The sequence below is a fragment of the Mesoplodon mirus genome (assembly GCF_964341445.2).
Source record: "Mesoplodon mirus genome assembly, chromosome: 18".
NCBI classification, from domain to species: Eukaryota; Metazoa; Chordata; class Mammalia; order Artiodactyla; family Ziphiidae; genus Mesoplodon; species Mesoplodon mirus.
Window position 1 is genome coordinate 16,786,605 of NC_138994.1, and position 12,283 is coordinate 16,798,887.

At 48.3% G+C, this 12,283-nt stretch overlaps 1 long non-coding RNA gene across 1 annotated transcript; it reads left to right on the top strand.

Annotated features, from left to right (window-relative positions):
• Positions 1 to 261: 261 nt before the first annotated feature.
• On the top strand, positions 262 to 7,331 carry LOC309794267. The gene is made up of 3 exons (XR_014292010.1): positions 262 to 482; positions 633 to 751; positions 1,980 to 7,331. It is a non-coding gene; the product is annotated as an uncharacterized lncRNA (long non-coding RNA).
• Positions 7,332 to 12,283: the final 4,952 nt, after the last annotated feature.

Here is a 12,283-nt window from a genome sequence, read left to right on the forward strand (position 1 = left end):
CTAAGGTTGCATTAGGAGTAGAGGGATAATTCACGCTCAGCACCAGGCACCTGGATGGCCTTATTCTCTTGCTCTAGGACCCTCCCCTCTCGCTAGGGCGCTCGTCCCCATTAACCAACATCTCGCGGCTGCGGCCCCTTTAAGGCGGCCATGGAGGACCCATTTTTCAAAGCTTAGGGCGACCTTCTAGGTGCCGTCTCTATGGTAAGTCGTCACTTACGGCCGGAAGTGCGTGTGCGGAGCGTCTTTGGCTCGGGATTAGGAAGAGAGCGGCGACACGTGCTCTCTGGTGTCCGAGGGGATGTGCGCCCTCGCCCCCGACGGGTGGCCGACCCCCGGCCCGCAGGGTGATGCTGGCCCGCGGCCCCGGTTCCCGCCCCGGGCCGGGAACGAAGCTCCGGGGGCCCGGACTTCAGGGACCGTCCCCCGCATAGCAACTGCGGCTTGGACGGAGGAGACAGAATGCAGGCACCAAAATCAGGGTGAGGGGCTACTGTAGGAGGCGCTGCACCCCGCAGAAAAGCCTTGGATTCCCCGGCTGGGGGGCCAGCGTGAGTTTCGGGGGGAGGAGAGTGTAAACATCCAGTGAGACTCATCCTCCTAAAGTGCGTGGTATCACATTCTTTTCCCAGGTTTTTCTCAGACAGTGAGAGCTCTCCAGACCCCGGCGATTGGATGAAGGCATGCAACCTTTCTTTGCTCCTTCTTGTCGGTGACCGTATTCGGAGTGACCTCAGTTTGGGGAATCCAGGTATGTCAAGCGTGGAGACGCAGTGTCCTGAGGCCGATGGTCTGGGGAGAGGCTCCTGTGTTGTTGAACCTGCCCAGTTGTGGGTGCAACCTTGTACCAGGCAGCCCGACCCTGACCTAAAGTAAATTCCCAGGAGGGGTTTTTCCTGGGTTTTGAATTTGCAGTAACAGGTGTGAACATTCTAGCAGCAGTTTGATGATCATGTATGATACTGCAAACAGAACTTTCGCTGAAAGAAAAAAAGCTGTAAACAGTGTTGATGTAATTTGTTTTATTCAATAAATATTTTTTGATTCTTTGGCTACCCACCATGCTAAGTGTTAGGGATACAGAGATGTTATGGCCCTTGTTCTCAGAAAGCTACAGCACAGTTGGGGAGATAAAATTAAGTGATCACCCTAAAGAGGGTATAATTCAGTCTGAGGTGAGTGCTTTGAAGGAAAGCATAGTCTAATGAGAATATGTGTCTCAAAGAATCTGATGGAGACTGGAAAGCTTTCCTGAGGATGAGACCCTTGAGCTGGACTCCGAAGGACTCAAGGATGAGTAGGAGTTTGGTGGGAAGGCCAGGGAACGACATGTGCAAAGGTCCAGTGGCCTAGCGAGTATGGCTAATGGAGGAACTGGGAAAAGGCCATTGTAGCCTGGAAAGCAAAGTGGAAAACGGTGTGAAACGAAGCTAGGTGAAGAGGGCCAGACGACACAGGGCCTGTGGCTTCTGTTAGGATTTGGAGCTTTGTCCTGAGAATAGTGGGAGGTTGGTATGGGATTTAAACAAGAAGATGATGTACTGAAAATTATAACATCAAAAGAGCCCTGTGTACAGAGCAGCACAGTCTAGCAGAACTTTCTGCAATGCTGGAAACGGTCTATAATCTGTGTCATCCTGTAGAGCATGCCCCAAGCCTGGAGTGGAATTTTAATTTAAATGTAAATGGCCACATGTGCCTAGTGGCTGCTGTGTCGGACCGCGTGGGACCGCGCAGCTCTAGAACCTGTTGGAGGGGGCAGTGACAGATCATGGCATACAGATGCCCTTTCACTTCCTGAAGAAAGGCTGAGACAGGTTCCACTTTGGGGAGGATCTACATGTTGATCATTCCTGGGGATCTCACACAGTAACTGCTTGTGGAACTGCTTTTAGTTTTTATTTTCTTGGTGGGGTTCAGCCTGCTCCTTCATGAAGTGGCATTCCTCCTTCTCCTACCTTTGCCTGTTTTGTTGTCAGCACACAGATGGAGAAGTGATTCTTCAACTCATCGAAGTACCTACAGCGGTCAAAGCGTTACGTTTCTGCTTTGGAGGGGCTGTCAAGAAAAGTGGTCCCTGGTGTTCCAGGGTTTGGGATGCAGAGAGGTAGACGGCAGGAAGTGCCCTGGACCCCAGGAAGGAGCGTTTCCAGTGGGACCCGGCAGAATGCGGCCCTGTGAGGAAGTAAAGGTCGTTTCCAGCCCATGAAACGTGACCAAAGGGAGGAAGTGTGAAAGTGCTTGAGAGGGTGTGGGGAACTCAAAAGTTGGGGGGAAACTGGGGAACTGCACAGCGAGAGAAAGGGAGGAATAGGTAGGAATAGATGGGTTGGTGTTGTTATGGGGGTCTTTGTCAGAGTTCGGCTTGTTGTGCCCACTATGGGCCAGGAGGGCCCCACATGGTGGTGGGCAGATGTCCAGGTGTGCCTGCAGTGGTGGGTTAGGAAGTCACTGGGGTGGAGCCCGTAGAGTTGGAAGGAGGGGGCTGATTGGTCGCTGCGGGGCACCGGCTGCATCGTATTCTTGGTGGAAGGTAGATCTTGGAGGGTATTTTATTGTGTTAACAGTTTTAAATTTTCTGAATATTCAGACTGCTGAAGTCAAATAAAAACTGATGAAGTGTGCGTTTTTTGCAGGTGAGTTTGCTGGAAGATTTGTGTCTGTGCTGGGTGAAAATCTGCTGAGTTCGTTTCTGCCTGGTTCTATGTGCCTGAAATGTGATTGTTTTGTTTTAGCACTTTCCAAGTTTTGTTTGGTTTAACTCCTGTCTACATAGTTTTTGAGTGCTGACTTGCTTCATGCCCTGTTTTGTATGAGAATATAAATAAAAGGAGACTTTTCATACACGTTATGGGTTCTGTGCCCGGTGACCACGCACTGAGTGTGTCACCTCGGCCTCCGAGGGGGCGCAGTGGGCAGCACAGTTCCCGACTGAAGAGTGACTCACGGTCACACACCCTCAGTGCTGCCAGTGCCCTGGACCGGTAAGTTAGTCCCTGAGCACCCCGACCCCAGGCTTCTCGGTGGGCGCAGAACCCCCCCTCGCCAAGTCAGACTTGTTCGACTTCAGCAAGTCTGAATATTCAGAGAATTTAAAAGTTAACACAATAAAATACCCTCCAAGATCTGAAATCTACCCCCCACCCCGATGCCTAGTGTGTGCACATATCACAGGGTCAGGAGGCTTTGTTACAGAGGTTGGCGGCTCTGCTGGCACTGGCTGGGGCCATACTTCACAGCAGAGAATTCTCCCAAGTCCCACTGTCTTTGAATGTTTTGCCATCTGTTAAGGTGCAGAAAGGAAAAACCAGCCTGTGTTTTGAGCTGTGATGGTGGTGGTTCTACACGTAGTGCCATATCAGAGCGTTCCATGCTATCTTTGTGTTGTGGTCAGGGCGTTACAGACAGTACATACATTTTTTTATGCGGTGTAGAAAAGTTATCTTGGACTTTGGACCTAGTCATGCCAGAGCCAGGTACCTGCCTGACATACTTGGTGACCCTCCCGACTTCACACTCACCTCATTCATGCAGCTCATCTCCCGAGAGGGTCTGGCCCACTAGTGCCCACCAAGGCCGAGATGTAGCTTTGCAACTTAAAGGACAGCCTCTGGTGGGTCTTTATGGACCAATAATCTAAAAGGGATGCAGGTGCCAGGGGAGGCATGGCCACCACGGGCAGTGCTGGGAGCGGCAGCTCATCAGCTCAGATGACCCGGACAGAGCAGCACCGATGGGCAGACGTAGCCAAAGGCTCCACCGCTGGCCTACAGTGTGACCTCGGGCAGGCCACTTCCCTGTTTGTGCCTCAGTTTCAGTAAAATGGGGATGATGGTCATAATGACGATGATTCCTGCCAGATGGCACTTGTGAGGGTTGGGTTAGCCAACTGTGTCAAGCACTCAGACATCTTAGCTGGCACATCGTGATGGTCATTTACGTTCTTCCCTGGATTTTCAGTGCATTTTACAAACAAACATGGAAAGAAGGGCGTGTCGAGAGGACAGATCAGAAGAGCAGATCAAATCCATAAAACCGAGGCCTATATAGTCACAGCTCGGAATAAGCCGAGAGGTACAGAGGGTGCTGAGGACGGCAGGCAGGACTTCCTTGGTAAAACCCACAGAACATAAAATTTACTATTTTAACCATTTTCAAGTGTGCGGTTCAGTTTGTTTTTTTGAAAGTACATTTACAATGTTGTGAAACCTTCAGCTCTTACCTAGTTCCAGAATATTTCCATCACTCCGAGAGGAAGCCCCCTCCCCTGTAGCAGTCATTCCCAGCCCCTGGGCACCTCTAATCTGTTTTCTGTCTCTGGATTTGCTGATTCTGGACTTTGCACTTTGCATCCTTTTATCATCCAGGCTTTCCCTAGGGTTCAAATATAACCTCCAGCCCCTGCCCCACATCACCCAGCCAGCTGGGGACTATAGAGTAGAGATTCTTAACCTTCTAAACCAGCGGAATCTGATTGGAATTAGGTTTATCCAAAAAGTCAGGTAAAGTGGGGATTAAAAAAAGCAGACATGTTACATACATTTTATTTTAATGTAAAATGGAAGAAGATAACATCCATTCGCTAATGTTTTGATAGGAAGCTGAGGCCTTTTATTTTTGGTGGGCATGGTCTAAAAATTTTTAGGGAGGTCTTAAATATGCTTGCAAAGTAATCTGAGCAAATTCATCTAGATTTTTATGACCCACCCCCCCAATCTTGTAGAGTTGTCCTGCTCACATCTAATTAAACAAGAAATATTTTTAGCTTTATAGACTCCACAGTATTCAACTAATGGAAGAAATTTTCAATATTGAGGTATGGGGAAATCATTATGGCTTATACATGATTTAACATGAATTTTATGCCAACTACAATAGCCTGCTTGTGGCCTATCAAACATACGTTGTACATCTGCTTTAATCATTAAAGAAAAAGGTGCATTGGCCAGAAGTAAAGAATGTCCATGTGAAAAATAAAGATGGGGACTTCCCAGGTGGTCCAGTGGTAAAGAATCTGCCTTCCAGTGCAGGGGACACAGGTTCGATTCCTGGTCGGGGAACTGAGATTCCTCATGCAGCGGAGTAACTAAACCCGTGCGCCACAAGCAGAGAGCCTGTGCTCTGCAGCGCTCTGCAACAAAAGATCCCCCGTGCCGCAGCTTAGACCCGACGCAGCCAAAAATAAAATAAAAAAGATGACATGCCTCCCCTTCCTGGGAGGCCAATGCTCGTACTCCTTCAATGATAAGACTACCTTCCCAGGTGCCAAGGCTATACTGACTCACTGTGTACCTGCTGATATGTTTTTGTTTTGGGGTTTGGTTTTTTTTTTGAAGCCTTGAAGGACTGTATCCCTGACTTGTTTAATGTTTTGTTGTGACAAGATACAAAACAATGCTGAAAACCCTGCTTCTTCTGAGCAGTTGCTCAGTTATCTAAGAGGCTGTCTCCCAGGCTGTAGTCCTCTTTGGCTCAAATAAAATTTTTTTCTATCCCTATTATAGATTGTTAATTGATTATTTCTGTCGACACAACTTAGATTTGTTTTTATTTCAAATAGGAGCAACACTGCTGTTTTGTTTGTTTTACAGTATTTCACCAGTGTACATCATCCTTTATTAAATCATGTAATTATTGAACAAGGTCAGCTGGCACGCACAGGTTTGGGAACAAATACAAGTGGCTTTGGCAAGGCTTCAGCTCATGTGATTGGAACAGAAGCCTGGGTCCTCCCAGCGAGGAGCGTCAGCCTTTGGTGTCTGAGTTTCCTGGAGACCGTGAGGACTTTCCCTGAGGACCAGAGCCTCAGAGGAAGGGGGAGAGAGGTGTCCTGGGCGGAAACCGGAGGGGCTGCTCCATGGCCCCAGCTGTGCTCGCTGGTGGCCACTGTCGACAAAAATTAACCAATAGGCGGCTGAAAAGAGAAACAGGATTTTATTCAAGCCAACCTGAGGATTACAACCCAGGAGACAGTTTCTCAGAAAGCTCAGAGGGGTGCTTCACTTCTTAGAAGTCGAAGGCACAGTTATATGTATTTTTGAGACGAAATGAGACACTGTGACATTTTACAGAGTTCACCAACGGTACATAGTCCAGATCTGCACATCGGAGGCAAGTAGCAGGTCACCATGACCCCTGACAGGGTGAGGAAAGGAATGTTAGTGTTTGTTTGTTTGTTTGTTTGTTTGTTTTGCGGTACACGGGCCTCTCACTGTTGTGGCCTCTCCCGTTGCGGAGCACAGGCTCCGGACACGCAGGCTCAGCGGCCATGGCTCACGGGCCTAGCCGCTCCGCAGCATGTGGGATCTTCCCGGACTGGGGCACGAACCCGTGTCCCCTGCATTGGCAGGCGGACTCTCAACCACTGCACCACCAGGGAAGCCCGAGTACTTGTTATTTTTAACTGCGTCTTCAAAATCCAGTGTGTATTTTACACTCACGGCTCATCTGGGTTTGCACCAAGTGCTCAGTGGTCACATGTGGCTGCCACCATGGAAGGTGCACCTCTAGAGCCTGTAGGATAGCCAAGCCCGTGCCCTGATTCTTGGGGATGTACAGGGAGGGAGGGAGGGAGATTACACCGCGGAGGCTGGCTTTTCTGTCCGTGGTGTCATTTAATCTTCAGAGCAACCTCAGGAACTAGGTATTACTGTGCTTAATTTTTAGAGGCTCAGGCTTGCCTGAGGTCACTGGACAAATTGTTCCCCCTTTGGCCTTCTGGCTGGTCAGCTTGCTCAGGGTTTTTGCTGCCAGGGCATCTGGCCAGTTCCAGTCAAGGCCAGCCTGCCCTCCCAGACCATCTCCCCAGCTGCTCTCCAGGGTGGGATGCGTGCGAGCCTGGGGAGCTTAGCACTGGGCTCTCACCCGGCTGAAAACGTACCTGGAGGCTGAAAGCATACTGGCTCCATCCCGCTTTTTTGTGAAAGGAGCCTCTGGGGACTGAGCCTCCCCCCATGTCCCCTGATTTAAGCCCTTGCTCCATGGCCCACCCACCTCGTGGTTACAAGCGTCCCGAAGACAGCTGGTGCGTTACTATCCAACCTGTGCATTTCGCCGGGCACTTGAAGGGCGTCTGTGGTTACGGTCACTCTGCAGGGCGGCCCGAACCAATTTCCTGAGGATGATAGATTTCTGCTCATTCGCTGCTCTCAAGCTGCGGTTCCTTCTGTGTCCGGGAGCAAAACACTCAAAAGAGGCCGTCTCCTGGGACTAACCCCCGGGGGAGGGGGCTTTGGAAGGGGAGTTGTCCCGGGCAGCACCCATGCCCACTCGGCCCCTTCTGCCCGGTGGTAGGGATGACTGCCCCCGCCCCCCAGGCTCAAGGGAAGCCAGGCTCGGGGAAGGGAGAGGAGGGAGGGGTGGGCTGGTGGGGGGTGGGCAGCAAGGCTGGGAGGGTGTGTGGAGGGGATGGGAGTGCAGGGTGGGAGGGGTAGGAGTGGAGGGATGGGAGGGGTGGGTGGCAGGGAGTGGACGGTGGGAGGGGAGGGTTGTGATGGTGTGGGAGGGGCGGGGAGTGGAGGGAGGGCAGCGGCAGGTAGCTCCTGCTTGGATGTCCTCCGGGGGGTGGTTCTCAACTATGGTTGCATGTCAGAATCACCTGGAACTTTAAAGATCACCAGGCACCACGCACAGAGATACTGATTTTAAGGGTCCGGAGTGTGGCCTGGGATCCGGATGTTTAGAAGTTCCCCTGGTCATTCTAATGCACTGGATTGAGGCGCACTCTGTCCTGCAGGTGTGAAGAGACAGAGACAGTCCCTTGTCTAGAGAAATTGTCCAAGACTTGAAAATGGGCAAAGTGATACTGGGCGTGCCGCGTGCAGCTCATCCCCAGGGGTTGCCTTGTTCTGGCCGAGCCTGGACCCTTGTCTTTCTCTTGACGAGGCTATTTTACAGCTCGATGGGGGAGAAGTTGAACTGTAGAAAATGGAAATAATTCTTGTCCACAGCAATGCAAATGGATTTTGTCCCGCAGAGATACAATTGGTTTCTGTCATCTGGAGAAGATGACCTCAAACATTACATTTTGTTGCCCCATTGACCAGTTTTGCATCTATTAGCAAATTCGTTCTGGCGTTCCTGATTGCCTATATACATGGCTGATTTTCAAATTTTCCTTTCAACTGGTCTTAATATCTTATCGGTTCCCTCATTAATTAATGAGTTGGAAACAGTTACTTACATATGTCCATTTTATATGTGAAAGTCACGTTTTCAGCTTTTTGAAAATTATAATTTAGCCCCCCTAAGGGTGAGCGGGGTGCCCCTTCCTTCCTGCTTCCCCAGCCCCTACACCCGTCCCGCCGTCTCCATCGCCTTGTGCTGTCTGACCTGCCTGTCTGCCCAACTATACTCAAATGTATTCACATAAAGTTGTTCATAGTATTTATATATAATTTTTAAATCTCTCCTACATCTGGAGTTAGATCCCCTTTTCCATTCCTGATACTGTTTGTCTTTTACCTTTTTTCTTGCTTTTTTTCTCGGCTAGTTTTTCTTTTTCATAACTTTTTCAAAGAAAAACCTTGTTTTATTGATGCTCTCTCTTTGTTTTCTATTGATAGTTCATGAATTTTTGCTCTCACCTTCGTTATTTCTTTTATCTCACTTTCTTCAGCTTTACTCTGCTGTCTTTTTTTTCTAGCTTCTTGAATTGCCTGCTTAGCTCATATTTTCCACCTTTCTTATTTTTAGGGGTTTCCGGCGCCCTTTAAGTACCATGTTAGCTGCATCTTCCATGTTCTGATGACCTAGTGGACACCTCCTACGCACTTCTGTGGCCCCCCCTTCCTTTTTTTAAAATTAATTTTTAAATTATTTATTTATTTATTTATCTATTATTTTTTGGTCATGCGGCATGTGGGATCTCAGTTCCCTGACCAGGGATGGAACCCTCACCCCCTGCATTGGAAGCACAGAGTCTTAACCACTGGGCCACAGGGGAAGTCCCCTGGTGGCCCCTCATCTTACTCCAGCTGCTGCCAGCACTTCTGCCCAGAGGGGGCATCCAAGTGGAGAATAAAGAAGCTGCAGACTCTTTGAGTCATAGCCTTGGAGATCACAGTATCACTTCTGCGGCATCCTATTGTCAAAACAAGTCACGGGGCCAACCCGGATTCGAGAGAGAGGGAAATAGACTCGACCTCTTGTCAGAGAGTGACAAAGAATTTTCCATCACCTTCTATCCACCACCACAATGAAAATACTGCCCATCTAGTCTATTTATATAAAGTTCAAAACAGACAAAACAAATCTACAGAAATAAATAGGTGAATAGTGGTTGCTTCTGGGGGTTGGGGCTGGGGATGGACTGAAAAACTATACAAGGGGATTTTCCAGGGTGCTGGCAAGACTCTAAAGTGATTGGGGGGGTGTCAGTTACATGGGTGTATATGTATTTGTCAAAACTCATTAAACTGGACGCTTAAAAGCTGTGCGTTTTACTATATATAATTGTACCTTAATAAATAAATAAACAGGCAACAACACATACTACACAGCTGTCTTAGCCTTAGTTCCCCTCCCCCCTCAACACACACACACACACACACACACTCTCTCTCTCTCTCTCTCTCTCTCTCTCTCTCTCTCTCTCTCTCTCTCTCTCTCACCAGAGAGCCAGAGACAAAGGCTTATTTATCTGAGAAGTAGTCCCAGTGAGCAGGAGTGAGGAATATGGGGAGTGGAACAGGGGAGATGGGAAAATCAATATAAGACGCATCATCAGTTTACTGCCGCCAGTGGTGACTGGTGCTTGATTTCACCAGGACCTTCTCAGGAGCCTTATGAAATGTATCTCAGAACTGTCTGCCTGGAAGGACAGAGGTGAAGCATTTTTCCATTGGCTCCTGCCCCCATGGTCCAAGTTGACTTTTTGGCATTAACTCCCTGGTACTGAAATGGAACAGGACCCTGGGGTCCTTGCCTCCCATGTCCTCAGCCTGCCTTTTGTCTGTGGAAAAGCTTTGGCCGAAGAATAAATCAGAGAAATGAGAAAACACAGAAGCAAAGGAAAACAGTCCAGCAAGACTAAATAATAATAGTTTAGTCACTAAGCAAAGTCAAGGACCTTTAGTTCCTCCTCAAGGGCTGTAGATAATATTCTGAGCCACATCCTCTGAGCTGTCTTATAGATGCTGAAAACCCCACCAGGTGGAAGAAGTTAACTACATGATGACCAGGCATGGCTACATGACATGACAGCCAAGCTGCCACAATTCTGAGAATTGGCCTCAAGGAAATGGGAACAAACCGACCCTGGGAACTGAAGACTAACTGTACTTAAAACAGTCAAGATGATGCTGGTCAGACCACCGATGACCAATTTCAAGATGCCTGTCAGAGCTGACTGTGCTGTTTCTACATGTAGCCCCCTCCCTCCATCTATAAAAGCTCTTGCCCCCTGATTGTCGGTTGGGGGGAGTTGGCCTTCCCCCATCCCAGTTGCTGGCCTTTGAAGTAAAGCAAACTTTCTTTTCCACCAGGCTTGCCTCTTCGTTGGCTTTTGAGCGGTGAGCAGCTGGACCCCACTTTCAGTGACAGTACTTTTGAGTGCCCAGCTGTGATAGCCAGCTCCGAGATGGCCCCCAATGATTCTTGCTCGTGCATTCACGGCTCTGTGTGGGGTCAGCGCCCTCTAGCACTTGTGGACACAGCACCATGTATCGGCCATCCATCTGGTGCATCCACCACATCCTGGAGGACGGCACACTTGTGCCACAGGATGTTAACTCCTTCTCAGGTGCCTTCGATAAGCCTCTAATGAGCCATCCTACTGTTCTCTGAGTCCAGATGCTTCCAGATGATGGAGTATCTGGTGAGACCAGTGGCTCTGATAGTGGTCGCCTGTACATTATCACATCTCCTTTGCCTCTGGGAGTTGGGAGTGGGGATTGATTGGGACAGAAGGGAACCTTCTTGGGGGATAGTAGTAATGCTCTATATAGTGATAGAGGTTTGGGATACAGTGTATGAATTTGTCAAACCACAGCGAATATGCACTTCAGATCTGGGCATTTCATTATGTGTAAATTTTACCTCAAAAGTAAAAACTATAAATAAATATCTCTAGCTAATGATAGGTGTGCTGAGTTATTTAGGGGAAGTGTACAGATGACAGCAATTTACTTTGAAATGCATCAAAAATAAGATACATGGATAGATGGATGTGGGGATGGACAGATAAAGCAAGAGTAATAACATGTTAGTGGTAAAACTAGGTGATAGATATATGTGTTCACTGTTTAGTTTTCTCAGCTTGGCTGTATATTTCAGAACATTCATAACAAAATGTTGGAAAAAAGAGTGGGAAGTAGCTAGTGGCGAGAACCCAGTGGGTTCACTTCCATCTAGTGAGTTCATCACAGTGACACAAGGAGCAGAACAAATTGGGGATTGATTTGGGCTGGTTCTGATCTCCTCGAGGGTTTGATATGTAGGTGAGTCAGGGCTGCAGGGAGCCCATAACTGGGAGGAGGACTTTTTAATCTTGCAAAAAAAATTTTCTGCAGCAACATAGATAGCCTAAATTATGTCCACTTGGGGGTAAGGTGTTTTAACCTACTCTTTGGGGAGGCCATGTAATGAATGAAAAACACTGGTCTGGACTCAAACAAATCCAACTTTTAGCTTCAGCTCTATTACTTATGAGCTAGGTTGCTTCAGGCAAGTCACTGGATGTTTAAGTTTCAGTCTCAGTCTCTCCATGTGTACTGGGGGGCATAGTTATGCCCACCTCGGAGGTAGGGTTGAATCCTGTCTTTAAGACAGTTTGTGCCTGGTACAAGTATGTTCTCAATAAATAGTAGTTTTTATTCCTCTACATAGGTAAGTAAAGACACTTGCCCAGAAATATTTGATTTTGTCTGGAGCACAACTCAGAAGGATAATAAGGGTAGGGTTTTGAACTGAGAAGACATCAAGTACCATATTTCTGACATGTGGTTATTCAAAGATCCTCTACATCCACTGTTTCTCAGCTTCTTTGATTCTCAGTGGAGCTTGAAAAGAAAATCCACCCCATCTCACCACGTTTTACAGCATGTCAGTGTCACCATATTATTCGCTGTGTTTCTTCTCCCGTCTTTCTTTCAAAACAGCAGTCACAGGACGAGTAGCATGTACATGTTTCATAAATTCTTTCTCCCTCCTGTCGATTTCTTGGCAAGCGTCTGATTCCATTATGACATGGAGAATCAACTTCGGGCCGCAGGAGGCTCACTGAGCTGCTGTAATGCCGGGGCATTTATTCATCATCCTCTCCCATGCTGCTTCCAGCCTTGTC